The following is a 19,731-nucleotide window of genomic DNA, read 5'->3' as shown; positions in this document are numbered from 1 at the left end:
AGGATCATTGGTCCAGGGATTTGGGATGAGACCACTAGGGAAGGAATGGTTGTAGTGGGGAGTGTTACTGAGCACAGAAACCACTGGCAAAGGCATCTAGAGAACAATGAGAGAGGGTCCTAACAGCTGGAAGTGGGGAAGAGTGTTGTGGTTATGGTAGACCTTGGAATGTAGTGAGAATTGAGGGAAGTTCTGGAGCATTGGCGGCCCAGAACACAGAAGGCGTAATAGCTGTTCATAAGGTGGTGAAAAAGGCTTACCTTTATCGGTCAAGACACATCTTACAAAAGCAGGGAAGTCATGATGGAATTGTGCAGAACTTTGGTGAGACCACAGTGAGAGTACTATGTGCAGTTCTGGTTGCCACGTTACAGGAAGGATGTGATTGCACTGGAGGGGATGCAGGGGAGATTCACCAGGATGCTACCAGGGATGGAAAATTGAAGTAATGAGGGAAGGTTGGATAGGCTTGGGTTGTTTTCATTGGAGGAGAGAGGAAAGAGGGAGAATCTGAATGAGGTACAAGGTTATGAGGGGTATGGACCAGAGTGGACAGTGGATCAGCTTACTCAATGAGTCAGTCACAAGGGCACACAAGCTCAAGGTGAGGGGCAGGAGGTTTAGGGGGAATGGAGGAAAAACCCAGAGGATGGTGACAGTCGGACAGTCGGTGAAAGAGGTAAATTGCCTCACATCTTTAAAATGTACCTGGATGAGCATCTGGCGCATCAAAATATTCAAGGCAATGGACCAAGTGCTGGTAAATGAGATTAGGTTGGAAGTCAGGTGCTTCTTATGAGTTGGTACAGACTGGATGGGCTGAAGGGCCTCTTCTACACTGTATGATTTTATGATTTAGAGCCTGGTGACTGGGAGAGAGATTTCCTTGCATTTAGTAACAGTAATTTGGTCTACAAATAAGGGATTACAGGGAGGCAATGATTTGGCGGTATTATTGCTAGACTATTAATCCAGCGACCCTGGTAATGTTCAAGGGACCAAGATCTGAACCCTGCAAAGGCAAATGGTGGAACTTGCATAATGTTTTCTTAAAAATTGGGAGTTAAGGATCGAGTGGTGAGCAGAGAGGGAAATCTGTCATTCTTACTTGGTCTGCTCCATGTAACTCCAGACCCACAGCTGTGTGGTTGACTCTTAACAATTAGGGATGGTCAATAAGTACTGGCCCAGCCAGCGATGCCCACATCCCATGAATAAATAAAACAAAGAATTTGAGGAGTTATCCATATTGCAGCAAACAAAAGATTGTTATTGCAACAACAATAAACAGTCTAAAATTAGCTTAAAAATCAATAAATTCACCAGTTTCCTTTGGTGCTCATATCCTTAAACACTCAAAATAGGTCAGAAATAAGTTTTCACTTACTTCAATGAATATGAACAGAGTCATGCTCAATTTGAAATGTACAGCAGCACATCAGGAATATGTCTTTCAAATTGGTTGAAATTACGTGACAAACTGAGATCCTTTGCTTTGTTCTGATTGAAAAAATAAATATACGTTTGATAAATTACCTTTTTGCTTTTTTTCCAACTGTCAGCAAATCAACTCTAATCACAAGCTTTCTCTGTTAGTAGTTCATTGACTGCAAAGTGACAGTACTAATAAGTGTAAATGTTAGATTTGTCTGAACTAGAGGTTCGAGAATTCAATAGCCAATTCCTTTCAACCTCATTTGAAAACCTCCTGTCATCAGACTAAGTCATCAACTCATGTTGGAGCACATACAACTACATGCTGCAAAACTCCTTATGCTCAGAACGTGAAGATTTATTTGGAAATGATGTTAGGATGTCCTGAGGTAAAGCAATCCAGCCACAATCCAGTACTGAAAACAAAAAATGCTGGCAACCACAGTGGGTGAGGCAATATCTGTGGAAAGAGAGCAAGGTAACCTTTCGAGTCTAGATGACTCTTCATCAGAGTTGACATCAAATGTCGAGGGGATAGCATTTATGCAATAGTGTGGGGGCGGGGGAGGTGAGTGCTGGGGGAGAAAAGGTGCAGACAGAGCAGATGAAGTGAGAATGGCTGTCAATGGTGCCCACATGCCTGTCCTGGGATTGCTGCAGTGCTCTAGCAAATCACAGACAAAACTTGAAGAACAACATCTCATCTTCAGAGTAGGAACTTTACAACCTTCTGGACTTAATGTTGAGTTCAACACTATCAGATTGTGAACTCACTCCCATTTCTTCCCTTTCTTTTAGCTTCACTTGTTACATTCTCAGTCACCATGTTCTCTCTCCACTCCAGTGGGAGTATCTGCTCTTTCCAGTTTGACATTTAGGTACACAATTGTTCTGCCATTCTCACGTGAAAATTGTTGTGAAAAGGAATGGGGTAAGTCTTTGATTAATCAAATTGACACTGATTGTACGTGTTTTTCGTTGTGAATGTGGCTGGAGAAAAGAAGGAAGGATTTGTCAGGTTTATTTAGCAGAGATCAAGTGAATCATTAGAAGAGTATAAAGGCAGTAGGACTTCAGAGGGAAATCAGCAGGGCAAATAGGGGACATGAGATAGCTTTGGCAAATAGGATAAACGAGAATCCAAAGGGTTCCTACAAATACACTGAGGACAAAAGGGTAACTAGGGAGAGAGTAGGGCCCCTCAAAGATCGACAAAGCAGCCTGTGTGTAGAATCGCAGAGATGGGGGAGATACCAAGTGAGTATTTTGCATCAGTGTTTACTGTGGAGAAAGACGTGGAAGATGTAGAATATGGGGAAATAGATGGTGACATCTTGAAAAATTTGCATATTACAGAGGATGAGATGCTGGATGTCTTGAAATGCATAACAGTGGATAAATTCCCAGGACCTGATCAGGTGTATGCTAGAATTCAGTGAGAAGCTAGAGAAGTGATTGCTGGGCACCTTGCTTAGACATTTGTATCATTGATAGTCACAGGTGAGGTGCCAGAAGACTGGAGGTTGGCTAACGTGGTGCCACTAATTAAGAAAGTTGAGAAGGAAAAGCCAGGGAACTATAGACCGGTGAGGCTGACGTCGATGGTGGGCAAGTTGTTGGAGGGAATCCTGAGGGGCAGGATGTAACATATATTTGGAAAGGCAAGGACTGATTAGAAATAGTCAACATGGTTTTGTGCAAGGGAAATCATGTCTCACAAACTTGCTTGAGTTTTTTGAAGAAGTAACAAAGAGGATTGATGAGGGCTGAGTCGTGAACGTGATCTATGTGGACTTTACTAAGACGTTCAACAATGTTCCACATGGTAGACTGATTAGCACGGTTAGATCTCATGGAATACAGTGAAAACTAGACATTTGGATACAGAACTGGCTCGAATGTAGTAGGCAGAGGGTGGTGGTGGAGGGTTGCCTTTTGGACTGGAGGCCTGTGACCAGTGGAGTGCCACAAGGATCAGTGCTGGGTCCACTGCTTTTCATCATTTGTACAAATGATTTGGATGTGAACATAGGAGATACAGTTAGCAAGTTTGCAGATGACTCCAAAATTGGAGGTATAATGGCCAGCAAAGAAGGTCACCTTAGAGTACAACAGGATCTTGATCAGATGGGCCAAAGGCCCTAGGCGTGCTAGGTGGAATTTAATTTAGATAAATGTGAGGTACTGCATTTTGGAAAGGCAACTCAGGACAGGGCTTACACACTTAATGGTAAGGTCCTGGGGAGTATTACCGAACAACGAGATCTTGGAATGCAGATTCATATGCCATAGAGTCATAGAGTCATAGAGATGTACAGCATGGAAACAAACCCTTCGGTCCAACCAGTTCATGATGACCAGATATCCCAACCCAATCTAGTCCCACCTGCCAGTACCCAGCCCATATCCCTCCAATCAGTTCCTATTCATATACCCATCCAAATGCCTTTTTAATGTTACAATTGTACCAGCATCCACCACTTCCTCTGGCAGCTCATTCCATACATGTATCACCCTCTGTGTGAAAAACTGCCCCATAGATCTCTTTTATATCTTTCCCCTCTTACCCTAAACCTATGCCCTCTAGTTCTGGACTCCTCGACCCCAGGGAAAAGACTTTGCCTATTTAGCCTATCCATGCCCCTCATAATTTAGTAACCCTCTATAAGGTCACTCCTCAGCCTCCGACGCTCCAGGGAAAACAGCCCCAGCCTGTTCAGCCTCTCCCTATAGCTCAAATCCTCCAACCCTGACAACATTCTTGTAAATCTTTTCTGAACCCTTTCAAGTTTCACTATGTCTTGAAAGTGGAGTCACGATAAATAGGATAGTGAAGAAGGCATTTGGTATGCTTTCTTTTATTGGTCAGAACACTGAGTATAGGAGTTGGGAGGAGTTGAGCTGTACTGGACATTGATTAGGCCACTTTTGGAATATGGTGTGCAATTCTGGTCTTCTTCCAAGAGCATTGCTGTTGTGAAACTTAAAAGTGTTCAGAAAAGATTTACAAGGATGTTGCCAGGGTTGGAGGGTTTGAGCTATAGGGAGTAGCTGAATAGACTGGAGCTGTTTTCCCTGAAATGTTGGAGGCTGAGGGCAGAGGTTTATAAAATCATGTGGGGCATGGATAGGGTAAATAGACAAAGACATTACCCTGAGGTGAGGGAGTGCAGAACAAGAGGGCAAGGTTTAGGGTGAGAGGAGAAAGATTTAAATGGGACCTAAGGGGCAACGTTTTCACACAGAGGGTGGTACGTTTATGGAATGAGTTGCTCGATGAAGTGGTGGAGACTGGTAGAATTACAACATTTAAAAGGCATCTGGATGGGTTAATTAAGTGTTTAGAGAGATATGGCCAAGTGTTAGCAAATGGGACTGGATTAGGTTGGGATAACTGTGCGGCATAGACGAATTAGACCAAAGGGTCTGTTTCCGTGCTGTTCATCTCTGTGACTCTATGCGTCATGCTGAAAACTGGGGTCCCATTTTGTCACAATTTGCTCCACTTATTCAGAAATATTTATGCAAGAAATTGGTATAACTCACATTATTTGCAAAACCTTTAGTGCAGCATTGGTGGATCTCCTGCGATGTTGTTTACAGCGGGTTTTATAACAAATGCAAATGCAAGCCATACAGGAGATTTTGAGACCAATGATTTACTGTGACTGAGTAAGACAAATTATACTATTTTTGGATTTTTACCAGTGCATTCTGGGATCAGAACCATGAACCATGAAGTAATAAGATGTGAAAGCTCAAAGTAAAAGGCTGTTCATTTGGATATTTTTCTTTCTCAACGTATTTGATTTACCCCTGAATATTTCTAACAGTAAGAATAACTGCCCAATGATATGGAAATTTCCTAGTCGGTGGTGGTTATGTGGGACTTTGAGTGTTAACTGTATTGGGTTAGTTCAGGTATGAGGAGGGAAGAGCTTAATGATTCTGAGCTTTGATCGAACTGAGATTGTTGTGGAGAAATAATCTAGGGATTGATATATTATTAGTGTGTGGCAAATAAATTGTAGCATGGACCATGTCATGTTATTTAATTAATGCTCTTTCCTTACAATCCATTGACATTTCTAAAATGTTTAAATTAATTATAGACTCACAGCACAAAATTTTCCCTTCTTGGATACGTACTGTAATGCATATTTAGAGTTAAGTATCAGATACAATTGAGTGTAAAGAGGATTAAATGATCTAGTGTCATTATTCAATGATATGAGAACATTCTCCTGATGTATAGGCCAATTGACATAACTAAAAGCAGGCCTATTGTTCATGCATCTCATTTTCCAAGCTTGTGGAGTTTTTGCTTCCACAATTCAGTTGCTATGTTTACCTACAGTCACTCGTATTTGGAACAAAATAAATGAATTAGCAGCATAAATACAGGTCAATGGTTATGGGCTTATAGCTATGACAGAGACATGGAAATCAGAGCTGGGAACTAAATATTCCGATGTACGCGATTTTTTGAAAGAACAGACAAGAAGGTGATGTGGTATCTTGCTAATAGAGGATGGAGTAAGTACAATTGCAAGACAATGGTCTTGGATCAAAAGGAGTAAAATCCATTTTGTTAAAGGAAGAATTAATAAGGGGAAAAAGACACTAGTGCAAGCAGTCTGTAGGTCCTTTAACAGTAGCTATACTGTAGGAGACAAAATAAGTCAGGTGACAGTGAAGACAGGTAAAAAAGACAGTAGATTAATTATGGGTCATTTCAATTTTCATGTAGATTTGGATAGTCAGTTTGGTAGGTGGAGCCACAAGGAGGAATTCATAAAGTGTGTTCGGGACAGGTTCCTGGTAGAATAGGTTGTCCCAGCATCAGGGTATTTGGATCTGGTGATGTGAAGTGAAACAAGTTTAATACATGATGCCAGAATAAAAGATCCTCTCGGAAACAGTGACCATACTGAGTATTCAGATGGTGAGGGAAGAACTTGGGTTGGAAATAACTGCACTAAGCTTGAATCAAGGGTAACTACACAGGAAGGAGGGCAGAACTAGCTTTTACAAACCAGTAAAGGAGTTTAGCAAAAAGGATGGTTAAGGGACATTGGCATTTAAGAAAATAGTTTATGGCTCACCACAAAGTTATATCCCAGTGAAAAAGAAAGATTCCAGGAAAGAGATAAACTGACCATGGTTAATTGGAGAGTCAGGGATAGCTTCAAATTGAAAGCTATTCACATTTAATGTGGCAAACATTAGTATACTGGAGGATTGTGAAAGTTTTCAAAACCTTAAAAGATGACCAAGAAAGAAGGAGAAGATAAACTTTGAGAAAAAGCTTGCAAGAAATATTAAGATGGACATCAAGGGTTTCTTATTACATATAAAAAGGAAGAGAAAGGCCAAAGTTAGCATAAACCTCCTGGAGAACAAGGTTGGAGAAATAATAAGGAACAGGAAATGACAGAAGAGTTGAATAACTACTTTACATTTGCCTTCACAATGGAAGGCACCAATCAAAGCCCAAAAATGCTAAATGATCAAGGAGCACAAATAAGAAAGGAAATAAATATAACAACTGCTAGAGAAAGAAGTGCTAAAGGGGGAAACTAAGGGGGTGCATAACTCTTGTGTCCCCTGCCCCTGATGGAGTGCATCCTATTAAAGGAAGTGGCTACTGAAATAATGGATAATGCATCGTAATCTTCCAGGAATTCTTAGATTCTGAAAAGTCCCAGAGGATTTGAAAACTGTCATCTTAATTTAGTAAGAGACAAAAAAAAAGTCAAGTATGGGCCCTGTTAACTGAGCATCTGCTATTGGGAAAAGGTTAGCGTCTATTCTAAAGGATCTAATAGCCACACATTTCGGTATGTAGAATATTATCAAAAAGTCAGTATGGTTTCACAAAGAGAAAACCATGCCTAATAAATTTAGTAGAATTCTTTGAGCAGGTAACAAGTAGGATAAATGTAAAGGAAGCAGTGGGCATAATACATCTGGATTTTGAAATGATCTTTAAAAAGATCTCACACATAAAGCCAATCAAAGAAGATAAGAGCCCACGGTCTTGTAGGTAGTTTACTAGATACTGGACATGGAATTGGCTAATTAATCAAAGACAGAATATTGGGATAATGGGAGACATTTTCTGAAAGGCAACCTATAACTAGTGGTGTGCCACATATAGACAATATATATTAATGACTTGTTTTGGAAAAGTGAAAGTAATGTCACCAAGTTTGTGGATGATACAAAAATAAGCAGAAAGACAAATGGTAAGGATGACACAAAACGTTTACAGAGATATATTGATGAGTCAAGTAAGTATACAAAACCTTGGTAGATGCAATATAATGCAAAAAATAAAGCAATGCACTTTGGCAGAAAGAATAGAGAAGCTGAATACTATTTTAATGGACAAAGACCTTCTGAGTTATAGGGAGTGGTTGGATAAGCTAAGACTTTTTTTGAGAGCATAGGAAAAAGAAGGGTGACCTTATAGAGGTGTATAAGATCATGAGAGGCACGGATAGGGTGAATGCACTCAGTCTTTTTCCCAGGGTTAGGGAATCGAGGACTAGACAGCATCAGTTTAAGGTTAGAGGGGAAAGAATAGAAAGGAACCTGAGGGGCAATTGTTTTACACAGAGGGTGGTACACATATGGAATGAGCTGCCAGCAGAAGTGGTTGAGGCAGGTACATGAACAACATTTAAAAGGCATTTGGACAAATACATGGAAAGGAAGAGATTAAAAGGGTATGGGCCAAGTGCAGGGAAATGGGGTGAGTATGGATTAACAATTTGGTCGGCATGGACCAGTTTAGGCCAAAGGGCCTGTCTCCGTGCTGTAGGACATTATGACTATAACTGCAGAAAACTGCAGCACACTGGGACTTGGGGATCCTTAAGCATGGGTCACCAAAAGCAAGTCTACAAGGTCAGCAGAAAATAGGGAAGGCAAGTGGAATACTGTCCTTTATTCTGAAGGAAATAGAGTATAAAAATACCTCTAAGGCCAGCTCTTTGAAAACCGCCCTATACGGTTATGGGTGGGACCCCAGTAGTGTGTTAATGCCAAACCTCTGACTGAATTTGATGAGCATCCCTGAGACATGACTGAGCTGACCCCCAATTGCAGTTGCTGGCCCTACAAGACTGAGAACAGCCCATTCCCTGCATTGTAGATGGACAGATACCCTGACAATGAGAGGCCCTGACAGTGAGAGGCCCTGAGCTGACAACTGAGCACGGCTAAGCACTTGGACTGAATGTGGGGCGTGTCTGGGCAATGGCTATCACTGATCATACTAGGACACCCTCTCCTTCCTACTGCAACAACGAGACTGAGGAGATATCCCTGCTGCCACCTTGCAATGCCAGTTGTCAGTCTATCTGAAATTCAAGGCTGGACTTCCTCAGTGGCCTACAATGGTCTAAAAGAGGAGCCATGATGGTTGTGAGGGGTTAGCATATGCCAGGTACCAGTATCTGTGGAAGAGGAATGGGTGTGGATGGTGCCCATGGGTCATTCTCAGCACAGAGGCCATTTGCAGCGAGTGGAGAACTGAATTCGCTGGGCATCCATGCTGGTTTCCATGGTATGGTTTTCTCAATGCCTGGTTGGTTTGGTGTATTTGAGAAGACAGAAAGCTGAATATTACTGAGACATCATTAAGGCATTTAGCAAACATTAGTTCCCCTTTATTGGCAAGTCACAGCTACCTGATGAAAAAGATTCACCACTGCTGCTTGTAAGATGCATAACAGGTGGAGCGAAATGTTGCGATGAGACTCACCAAACGTCTCATCTGACTCTCCCCCAAAATCCCACCATAGTCCATGTCGCTCAGATCCCTATAATATTGTGCACAAGATCTCACAAATGTAGGAGTAATCTGGCACTAGGGAGAAATGCTAGTGTGTTGACTGAAGACCCCACTGCATAGTAAGGTTTGAAAAAGCCTTTTGAAGGTGTACCACATCCCATGAATGAGAAAAGAATTAATAAGGTATGAGCATTGAGTAAGCGTGCACCAGTATGTTCAGCCCAGACAGCTTTAAAGTTCCGCCATAAAAGTTAGCATTGAAGCAGAGGAAAAGCAAAGAGGTGCCAAATTCAAGAGACATACATCAGACCACGGGGGGCTGAATAACAAAATTGATTTAATGACAGGTTCTAGTAAAGAAGAAAATGTGTTTGAATTTGAAGTGTCAAACCCCGTTTGAACAGAGGGAGCATGTGCAAAATCTCAGAAAATGTCATTTGTGGAAACTTGGTTAAAAAAATAAAACTTGCAGATTAAAGTCAACCACTTCAATCATCATTCCTTGAAGAATCCTTTCGGTGAACTCATTATAAATCAACCAAAGTGTCAGGAATTTTGGACCTTACACTACACTTGTAAAAATTGTTGAAGAAAACACTTCTAAACTGAAAAGTGTTGATATCCAGAGTGAATGTGTTGGGTCAGTTCTATTGCAGTTCCTACATTAACACATGTTGATTCTTGCACTGCATTAGTGTGTGAAAGCAATGCTGTTCCACCATGTAAATTAGGTCAATTGAGTTTCAGTCAGATAGTACCAAGCCAATGCTTGCTATGGTGAATGATCTCATTTCAAAGTTAAAAATCACACAACACCAGGTTATAGTCCAACAGGTTTAATTGGAAGCACTAGCTTTAGGAGCGACGCTCCTTCATCAGGTCATCGCTCCGAAAGCTAGTGTGCTTCCAATTAAACCTGTTGGACTATAACCTGGTGTTGTGTGATTTTTAACTTTGTACACCCCAGTCCAACACCGGCATCTCCAAATCATGATCTCATTTCATGCATTTTCCTCCAATCTTCAAATCAAAAATTGTTAATTCCCAATAATATACAGGAACTGTGAATTGATTAAAGTACAGGGAGAGCATCTGAAACAAAAGCATAAAAGTACAAATACTGCAGATAGTGGAAATCTGAAATAAAAACAGAAAGTGCTGGTAAATCAGGATTTGTGATGCTAGAGAGATAGCATTAATATTTTATGGCAGTGACCTTTCATCAACTGGACTTATACTTGAAGGGGACAAATGGGAGGGAGCTGGAAGGAGGGACAAAATTAAATATATTTTTCAAAGAGCTTGCACCAGAATGAAGAGCCAAGTGGTCTCCTTTGAAGCTGCTGGATTCTACAATTGAAACAATGTAGGCTTTTGGTGAAGGGGTGAACAAAGATGGGTCTCATCTTTAGCTGTATTTGCATCCAGCTAAAAAAAAGACATCACTTTGGCATTAAATTCATTGCATCTGTGCCCATTAAACCAGTTTAAAAATATATTCAGTAAGATTCCAGAGAATCTTCACTGACTTTATGTTAATGTTTGCACAAAATGAAAAGAACAGAACATTTGGCTCATCATTAACATTCAATGTTTTGCTGGTGTCAAGCTCAATACTTTTTATGTACAAATGTAGAGCAATGTTTTACAAAGACTTGTGGAGTCACCACTGTCACTCACAGATTGGGAGTAATTACCAGGCTTTGCTTCCCTCTTTTCATCAGTTAAAGCCTTCTTTTCTTGTTTTTCTTTTGATATTTATCACCAAGCATTTTTCTTTCCCTCGTGATTGGTTTTCCACATTGCTTTTGGAATTAGATTAGATTCCCTACAGTGTGGAAACAGGCCCTTCAGCCCAACCAGTCCACACCAACCCTCCGAAGAGTAACCCACCCAGACCCATTTCCCTCTGACTAATGCACCTACTACTATGGGCAATTTAGCATGGCCAATTCACCTGACCTGCACATTTTTCGACTGTGAGAGGAAACCAGAGCACCCAGAGGAAACCCACAGAGACACGTGTAAGCTCCACTCAGACAGTTGCCTGATGCTGGAATTGAACCTGGGACCCTGGTGCTGTGAGAAGCCCTGAGCAATAATTGTGTCAGTAAAGCCACTAAAGGTATTATATCAATGACTACACTTCAAAACTATTTAATTAGCTGTAAAGGGCTTTGAGGGGTCTGCTGATTCTGAAAACATACTGTATAAATTCAAGTGAAGAGAAAACCGAATTAATGTTTCCAATCTGGAGACCCTTCCTCAGAACTGAACACAAATGTTTGACTATGTTTTCTCTCCAAAGATGCTGTCAGACCTGTTAAGTTTTTCAGCAAATTCTATTTTTATTTTAGATTTCCAGCATCCAGAGCTGTTTGTTTTAACTTACATAAATACAAGTCTTTGTTTTGCTCCTTTTAAAGACGATTGGAGAATTTCATGAGTTTTTCAATGGTTGGAAGCCCAGTGTTACCAAGACAGGTCTACCTTGTTGAATCTAGTAGCATTCACTAATTTCTGGCTGTCAAGAGTCTCCTATTTTATAGGAATTGACACATGTTTTTGAATAACACCGTCATCCAGGAATGGCACAACATAACCTTGCTTTTGATTTTGAATGCAACATCTAGGCTGACATTTTGTGCAGTGAACAGAGTGCTACACTGTCAGAGGTACCACTTTTGAGACAACATGTTAAACTGAATCTGTCCCATCATATGTTCATATAAGCTCCCTTCGCACTGTTTCTCAGAACAAAATGAAAGGAGTCTCCAGTGTCCTAAGAAAATATTTATCCCTCAACCAGTACCTAATAAGATTATTTGATCATCATCACAATGTTGTTTGAGTGACTTTGTGGGCAGAAATTTGGTTAATGGTTAATTACGTTACAACAATGAGCGCATTACAAAATAACTTAATTAGATGTTGAACATTTTGAGATGTCCTAAGGTTGTGAAAGGTGCAGGATTTTCTTCTTGTGATCTGATCTGATCAGACTGGATACTCTTGCCTTCTGCATTTCAATGTCTATTGTGTTATGAGCCAACAGAAGACCAGGAGAGGCGAAATGTGATAGGAGTAAGGTGAAGGTACATGACAACTTTTTTATTTTGTTTCACCTCATTTTGTTTTCAATACAGCTTGTCCTGGCAAAGCAATACAAACGTAATAAGTACATGCTAATATGGCACTTCAAAGAATTCTCTTGCTGAAGACAAAAGTCATTTTTTACTCTCCTTTGTGAGGATTGATGAAGGCAGAGCAGAGGATGTGATCTGTATGGACTTCAGTAAGGCATTCGACAAGGTTCCTCATGGGAGACTGGTTAGCAAGGTTAGAATACATGGAATACATTGAAAACAAGCCACTTGGATACAGAAGTGGCTCAAAGGAGGAAGGCAGAGGGTGGTGGTGGAGGGTTGCTTTTCAGACTGGAGATCTATGCCCAGTGGTGCACCACGATGATCTGTACTGGGTCCACTGCTTTTTGTCATTTATATAAATGATTTGGATATGAACATAGGAGGTATGATCAGTAAGTTTGCAGATGACACCAAAATTGGAGGTGTAGCGGAGAGCAAAGAAGATTGCTTCAGATTTCAACAGGATCTTGATCAGATGGGCTAATGAGCCAAGGTGTGGAAGATGGAGTTTAATTTAGATAAATGTGAGGTGCTGCATTTTGGAAAGGAAACTCAGGGCAGGACTTATACACTTAATTATAAGGTCTGGGGGAGTATAACTAAACAGAGACCTTGGACTGCAGGTTCATATTTCTTGAAAGTGGAGTCACGATTGATAGGATAGTGAAGAAGGCGTTTGGTATGCTTTCCTTTATTGGTCAGAATATTGAGTATAGGAGTTGGGAGGTCATGTTGCGGTTGTATAGGACATTGGTTAGGCCGCTTTTGGAATATTGTGAGCAATTCTGATCTCCCTACAAAAGGAAGGATGTTGTGAAACTTGAAAGGTTTCAGAAAAGATTTACAAAGATGTTGTCAGGGTTGAAGGATTTAAGCTAAAGGGAGAGGTTGAATGGGCTAGGGTTGTTTTCCCTGGAGCATCTGAGGCTGAGGAGTGACCTGGTAGACATTTACAAAATCATGAGAGGCATGAATAGGATAAATAGACAAGATAGTTTCCCCAGCATGGGGATGTCCAAAACTAGAGGGCATAGGTTTAATGTGAGAGGGAAGAGATTTATAAAGGACCTAAGAGGCAACTTTTTCACACAGAAGGTGGTGCGCGTATGGAATGAGCTGCCAGAGGAAGTGGTGGAGGCTGGTACAATTGCAACATTTAAGAGGCATTTGGATGGGTATATGAATAAGAAGGGTTAAGAGGGATATGGGCCAAATGCTGGCAAATGGCACTAGATTAATTTTGGCATGGCCGAGTTAGCCCAAAGCATTGTTTCTGTGTTGAATATCTCTATGACTCTATGCCTGGAAATGTGTCAGTGCAGGCTACAGGGCTGCATTTCTGCGCTGTATTTTTTTTGTTCTCAAATAGACTTCAATTCTGATACAGTGGAGAACGTAGCCAGCAGCCATTTTTGATTGTGGTGGTATTGTTTTATAAATCTTAATTAACAGGAAGTAAGGAAAGTCAGGCTTTGAGGAAACTTTCAGCTAACTCCCCCATACCTTCCCAAGCCTCCCTCGGCAGTAGTATTCTTACTGAGTTATTAGGCTTTCATTCTTTGGTTTCAGGAACATAAACTCATTCATACCTGCACTACGTAGATATTCTCAAAGATTGTCTTACTCTCTGGGTAAAAACATCAGAGAATTGTGAGACCTACCTCACTTTGGAGTCAGGTTAGGGTTTAACAGCTGATTTACATGACACCAATTTGGAATCAGTACATAACCAAAAACCATGATTAGATTAGATTACTTACAATGTGAAAACAGGCCCTTTGGCCCAACAAGCTCACACCGACCCACCAAAGCGCAACCCACCCAGACCCATTCCCCTACATTTATCCCTTCATCTAACACTACGGGCAATTTAGCATGGCCAATTCACCTGACCTGCACATTTTTAGTCTGTGGGAGGAAACTGGAGCACCCGGAGGAAACCCACGCAGACACGGGGAGAATGTGCAAACTCCACACAGTCAGTTGCCTGAGGCGGGAATTGAACCCAGATCTCTGGTGCTGTGAGGTAGCAGTGCTAACCACTGTGCCACCGTGCCGCCCATTGTGCCACCTTGCATGATATTCTAGAGCACCTGCCAACATCACCCCAGTGAACTCCATTAATGCTGCTTTGGCATTATCCAGTCAAAATAAATCGATTCCAGAGTATAGCATCACTCCTTTGAAAAATAGTTTCAGAAAGTGACACTGTCCAGATGTAGTCTGAAGAAATCCAGATGAGTGATCACCAGAAAGTAACACAATGTCATTACTTTTCTGAAGCAGTTCACTGACACTGAGGCCTCTCTGAATATTGATTGGACAATGCATCACAGGGTTAAGAAAAGTGGATATATGTCAACATTCTGTGTTAAGAAATGGTAGAAAGTCGCAGAGTTGATGGCAAGATGAAATTCTGCAAAAAGTGTTGACAAAAAGCTACAATTAGTGTCAGGAACTGAAAGAGCTTGTCATATGAAGAGTGGTTGAGGACTCTGGGTGTGTATTCAATGGAGCTTAGAAAGATGAAGGGATATCTGATTGAAACTTGAAGAAAACTCAGAGGCCTAAATAGAGTGGAGATGGAGAAGATGCTTCTACTAGTGCAACCTCAGAGTGAAAGGTCAACTCTTTAGAACCCTTTAGATAAGGAGGAATCTTTTCAGTCAGGGGTGGTTAATCTCTGCCCGATCAATCATTCTTAAAGCAACCAGAATAGGCAGTCCAAAATGGCTCATCATTCTTTTTGTGGAGCCAGGACGATCAGAAGTTGTCCAAGCAATCAAAGAGACCTGAGATACACATGCAAAGTTTCTTGAAAGTGGAGTCACAAGTAAAAAGGGTGATGAAGAAGACATTTGATGGGCTTGCCTTCAGTGGTCAGAACATTGAGGAATTGGAATGTCATGTTGTGGCTGTACAGGGAATTGGTAAGGCCACTTTTAGAATGCTGCATAAAATTCTGGTCACCCTTCTATAGGAAAGATATTGTTAAACTTGAGAAGGGACAGAAAAAATGTTGCCAGGACTAGAGGGCTTGAGTTATAGGGGGAGGCTGAATAGGCTGGGACTTTTTTTCTCTGGAGCTTCATAAGTTGAAGGATTACCTTACAGAAGGGTTTATAAATTCATGAGGGGCATGGATAGGGTGATTTGCAGATGTCTTTTCCTGAGGGTGGGGCTGGTAAAACTCGAGGACATAGGTTTAAGGTGAGAGGGGAAAAATTTAAAAAAGACCTAAGGGGTAACATTTTCACACAGAAGGTGGTGCGCGTGTGGAATGAGCTGCCAGAGGAAGTGGTGGAGGCTGGTACAATTACAACATTTAAAAGGCATCTGGATGGGTATATGAATAGGAAGGGTTTAGGGGGCTATGGGCCAAATGCTGGCAAATGGGACTAGGTCAAATTGAGATGTCTGGTCAGCACACACAAGTTGGACTGAGAGCTCGATTTCCTTGCTAGATGACTGTATCATGCTTCTGGTGTAGTGGTAGTATCCTTACTTTCTGAGATAGGAGACCCAGGTTCAAGTCTTACCTGTTCTGGAGGTATGCCATAATACTTCCAAACAGGTTGTGTAACAATATTTTTGCAGCTCTTTTAATGTTACAGGGTCCCAACTTGCACAAATTCAGAAACCCTCCTTTATATAGTGCCTGATCTTCCTGCAGAATCCTATCGGTTAAAATGTGCAAGGGCCAAGCATCAATTAACTAGCCCAGATTTTCTGAGGGGCTCGCAGTCATCATCGGATTATTGGTCCATCCAGAGGTTTCCCCGACCAATGCTCTTGCACATTTCTCTCAGGGTTTTCTGAACCTGGGTACCTAAGAAACGTGGAGCATAGCATCCCTCAGAGAATATTACGGTAGCATCAGGAGGGAAGTGAGGAAGATAAGTCACATCCCCCTTTTTATGGCACTTGCAGCCATATGGTAAATTCAATTATCCATGTAAATGTCAGCAAAAGAATTGAGTAATTGAGGGAATGGATGGGTGAGGTACATGGATCAGTGGTTAATTTAGTAGAGGGTAGGTTGGTGAGGTGGGTGAGTGGTTAGGCTATGTTGGTGAGGTGGACACTCAGGAGAGCAGTCAGGGTTTGGGAAGGTAGTTGGCTGGTCAGGGAGAGTTAGTCAGGTTAGGTGCTGGAGGGAGTCAAGGTGAGTGATTAAAAGAGCCAGTTGCTTGATTACCCAGGAGTATATTTTCATCTGCCTAATATTTCCTGGCAACTGTTCAGATAAGGACACCAGGCCCGTCCCAAGTCTCTGATTGTAACACAAAGGTATTGATAGTGGGTCTCAGGGAATTGCCTCTCAGGTGTTAAAAATCCATGGTCATTCACACACTTTGGCACTTACACAGTGTCCAAGTGCATAATTCAGTCATAGCTCTTGTCTCTGATGATCCAGAGGCTGGAAGGTCTGACCCCTTGCTTCAAATTGCCTGCAACCTGCTGAGCTTTTCCAGCAATTTCTGTTTTTGTTTATGATTTACAGCATCCACAGTTCTCTTGCATTTTAATTAACTTTCTCAGTAGCTTGGTTTGGAGACTGGTGAATATGAAGATGGGGTTTTGTGCTCGATGTACGTTACAAAGATCTGAAGTGCATCTATCTCTTTGCAGAAAAGCAAATGTTTCAACATCTACTGAGTGTGATTTTAATTTCTCCCTGTTGTGTATGGACTTTGTGAATATTGTGCAGTAGAATTCAAAAGCAGCTCTAACAGTGCACAGTTTAAATATCTGATCTGGGATTATTGCTTATCTATGGTCTGTGTTGGTTTTGTTAGTGAAAGCCTCACTACTGGTTGATTAAACTGTGTTCACAAGATGATGATAGTAGCGACAATAAGAGCCAATGATGTGTCACAAAGTGTTTGCTTTATCCTTTTAGTTGGCCATTATCATAATTATGTCTTGGGTAATGAATCTGACAATGGACTTTATGGTAGATGGTAGCATACTCCGTAAAATATAGATGTTAATCTAAAATACAGAGGAACTTCGATTAATCGAATATCGATTATCTGAATTTCGGATTATCCAAAGAAGGTTTCAAGGTCCCACAAAAACATTACATCAAAGAGGTAAACGTATTCAATGTACCTGTGCTGAAGAAGATGTGAAAACACTGGTAAAAAACAAAGAAACACAAGCAGCTCAAGCATCAGTGACTGGATATTTTTTAGGTGAAGGTTGTTACACAGCCCTTTGCCAACATAGGTGGTTTACAGTATTCCCAGCACTTTACCGGGCCATTCATTAAAAAAATGTCCGAGAACGTAAACGCGTGCGTGAGTCGGTACTTTCCTCTTTCTATCGTGAGACTGCGTTCCTGGAAACTGACAAAGGCTGTTGTGATCATAAAAGCTGTTCAGGCCTTTGTTTAATGCTGTCTTCACCACTCCTTGCCAAAAGGTAACTACGACTGCATTTTTAAAAAGTTTACTCATGTTATCATTGCTTTATTTTGTTCATCATGTGAAATCTGTGTCCTCTTGCACTCAATACATTAAAATTATACATTTAAATAATTTTTCCAGTAGAGCACAGCATTAGACCAGCATGGCTTCCCTTGTTTAAGATAAAATCGATTATCTGAATAATCAATTATCTGAACAAAATCCGCCCATCTTGTTCGGATAATCGTGGTTCATAGAATGCCAAAGTGTGTCACAATTTATTGAATTTAAATCAAACACAAATGTTTTCATACAACAAACGTTTCCCCATATTTTGACATTTGTCAGTGTTGTGATTCCAGCTCACAGTAATACTGAACAAGTCAGACCCCAGAAGGAAAGCTGGCTTGATAGATTATAAGTTTTAATTTTCCTTTGTGTTTACTATGGAGGTCAATCTCTGAACAACCTCCTGAGAGACTGCCAATGTGCTTTTAAACACGAAACATAAATATTTATTACACAAATAAAAACACACAAACTATACAAGAACTATTTGAAGAAGCTCTTTATAAATACGAGAAAGAATGATTCAACTCTCTCACCCCAACAATAAAGGTACAAGCAGTCAGAGTGCAGTGAAGGGTCATTCCTAGTTGCATACTAAAGCTCCCTTTTCAGCTGACGTATCTCTGATCAGTTTTCATTTCATTCAATGCTAATCTCTTTAACCTTCCCCAAGACCTTTATAAAGAAGCTGTCAACTCAACACACTATCACTACCAGATTTGGGTTCCTCAAATTCACGTCTTCAGTAGTCTTGTAGGATGTTTTCCTCTGTCACCTCTACAGTCTTTCATTCCAGAGTTTTCTTCTAAGCAACTCAGGACTTCTCCCCTTCTTCCCTGGCTGTTTTGGAGATCAATAATCAAACAGCACCTCTGCTGTATTTTGTCTCTCTCAATGTCTCTCTCTGGGGTGTAATACTCAAGTCAGCAAACACCTTAGCAATAGTTTTCCCATAAAACTTGCTGGTCATTTAGTTAAAATCACATGACATCTTAGAAATACTGTCTTTAGCTCACTGTTGCCTATGGCTTTCAGATTTAAAAAAAAAATCCGACTTTCACAGAGCTTAAAGCTAAAACCCACTTTTCTTCCACCTTAGAACATAAGTTTCCAACTAATAATAACACAATAATACATTGGGCACCTTTCTCACACTTTTTATTGCATTGTCTTTAACTGGAGACATAGTTGGTGATTGTATACTTTCTACAAACTTTATTTGCCTGAAAGTTACAAACTGGTGCTTTTAAAAGGAACTCTTAAAAAAAAAGCCACAGATGTTAAATGTGGTCACAATCCATCCAACTTTAGAATCTTTGGTTTAAAGCTCAATTAAGTTGTATCAAACAAAACGTTCTGCAATTTTCTGGTTGTGATTGCTCACGATAAGTGAGCTTTGGTCATCTCAACATTATCCATCGAAGGTCCAAGGTCACATCAAATGGGGATGAACCAGTTTAATGTGTTTTGGTGATTGGAGCCTTGTTTTATTATGAGTGATGAATTGCACGTGGTTCAATCGCAATATTGAGAGGACCCATAAATCTGGAGTTCGTAACACTTCTTAAAGCTGGCCTCCTGAAATGGAGGAGAAGTTGATGTCAATGAAGGATTACAACTGTGATTCGAGAGCAGCAGGCACAATGTTGAAGATCAGGTTACCTCAATTGGATTGCTTAGTTTGTAGAAATGATTATTATGCATGTCATGGGAATATTCCCAAATTGGAGAGAAGTGACTACAAGATTTGTGATGGGGCTCAAATTATTCACTATATTTATGAATGACTTCAATAGAGAGCCATATATCCAATGATTATACAATGATAAAAAGATTAGTAGTTTGATAAGTAATGAAATTGCTTACA

Source organism: Chiloscyllium punctatum, chromosome 44 (assembly GCF_047496795.1).
Source record: "Chiloscyllium punctatum isolate Juve2018m chromosome 44, sChiPun1.3, whole genome shotgun sequence".
Classification (NCBI taxonomy): Eukaryota; Metazoa; Chordata; class Chondrichthyes; order Orectolobiformes; family Hemiscylliidae; genus Chiloscyllium; species Chiloscyllium punctatum.
Note: the sequence above shows the minus strand (reverse complement) of the source record.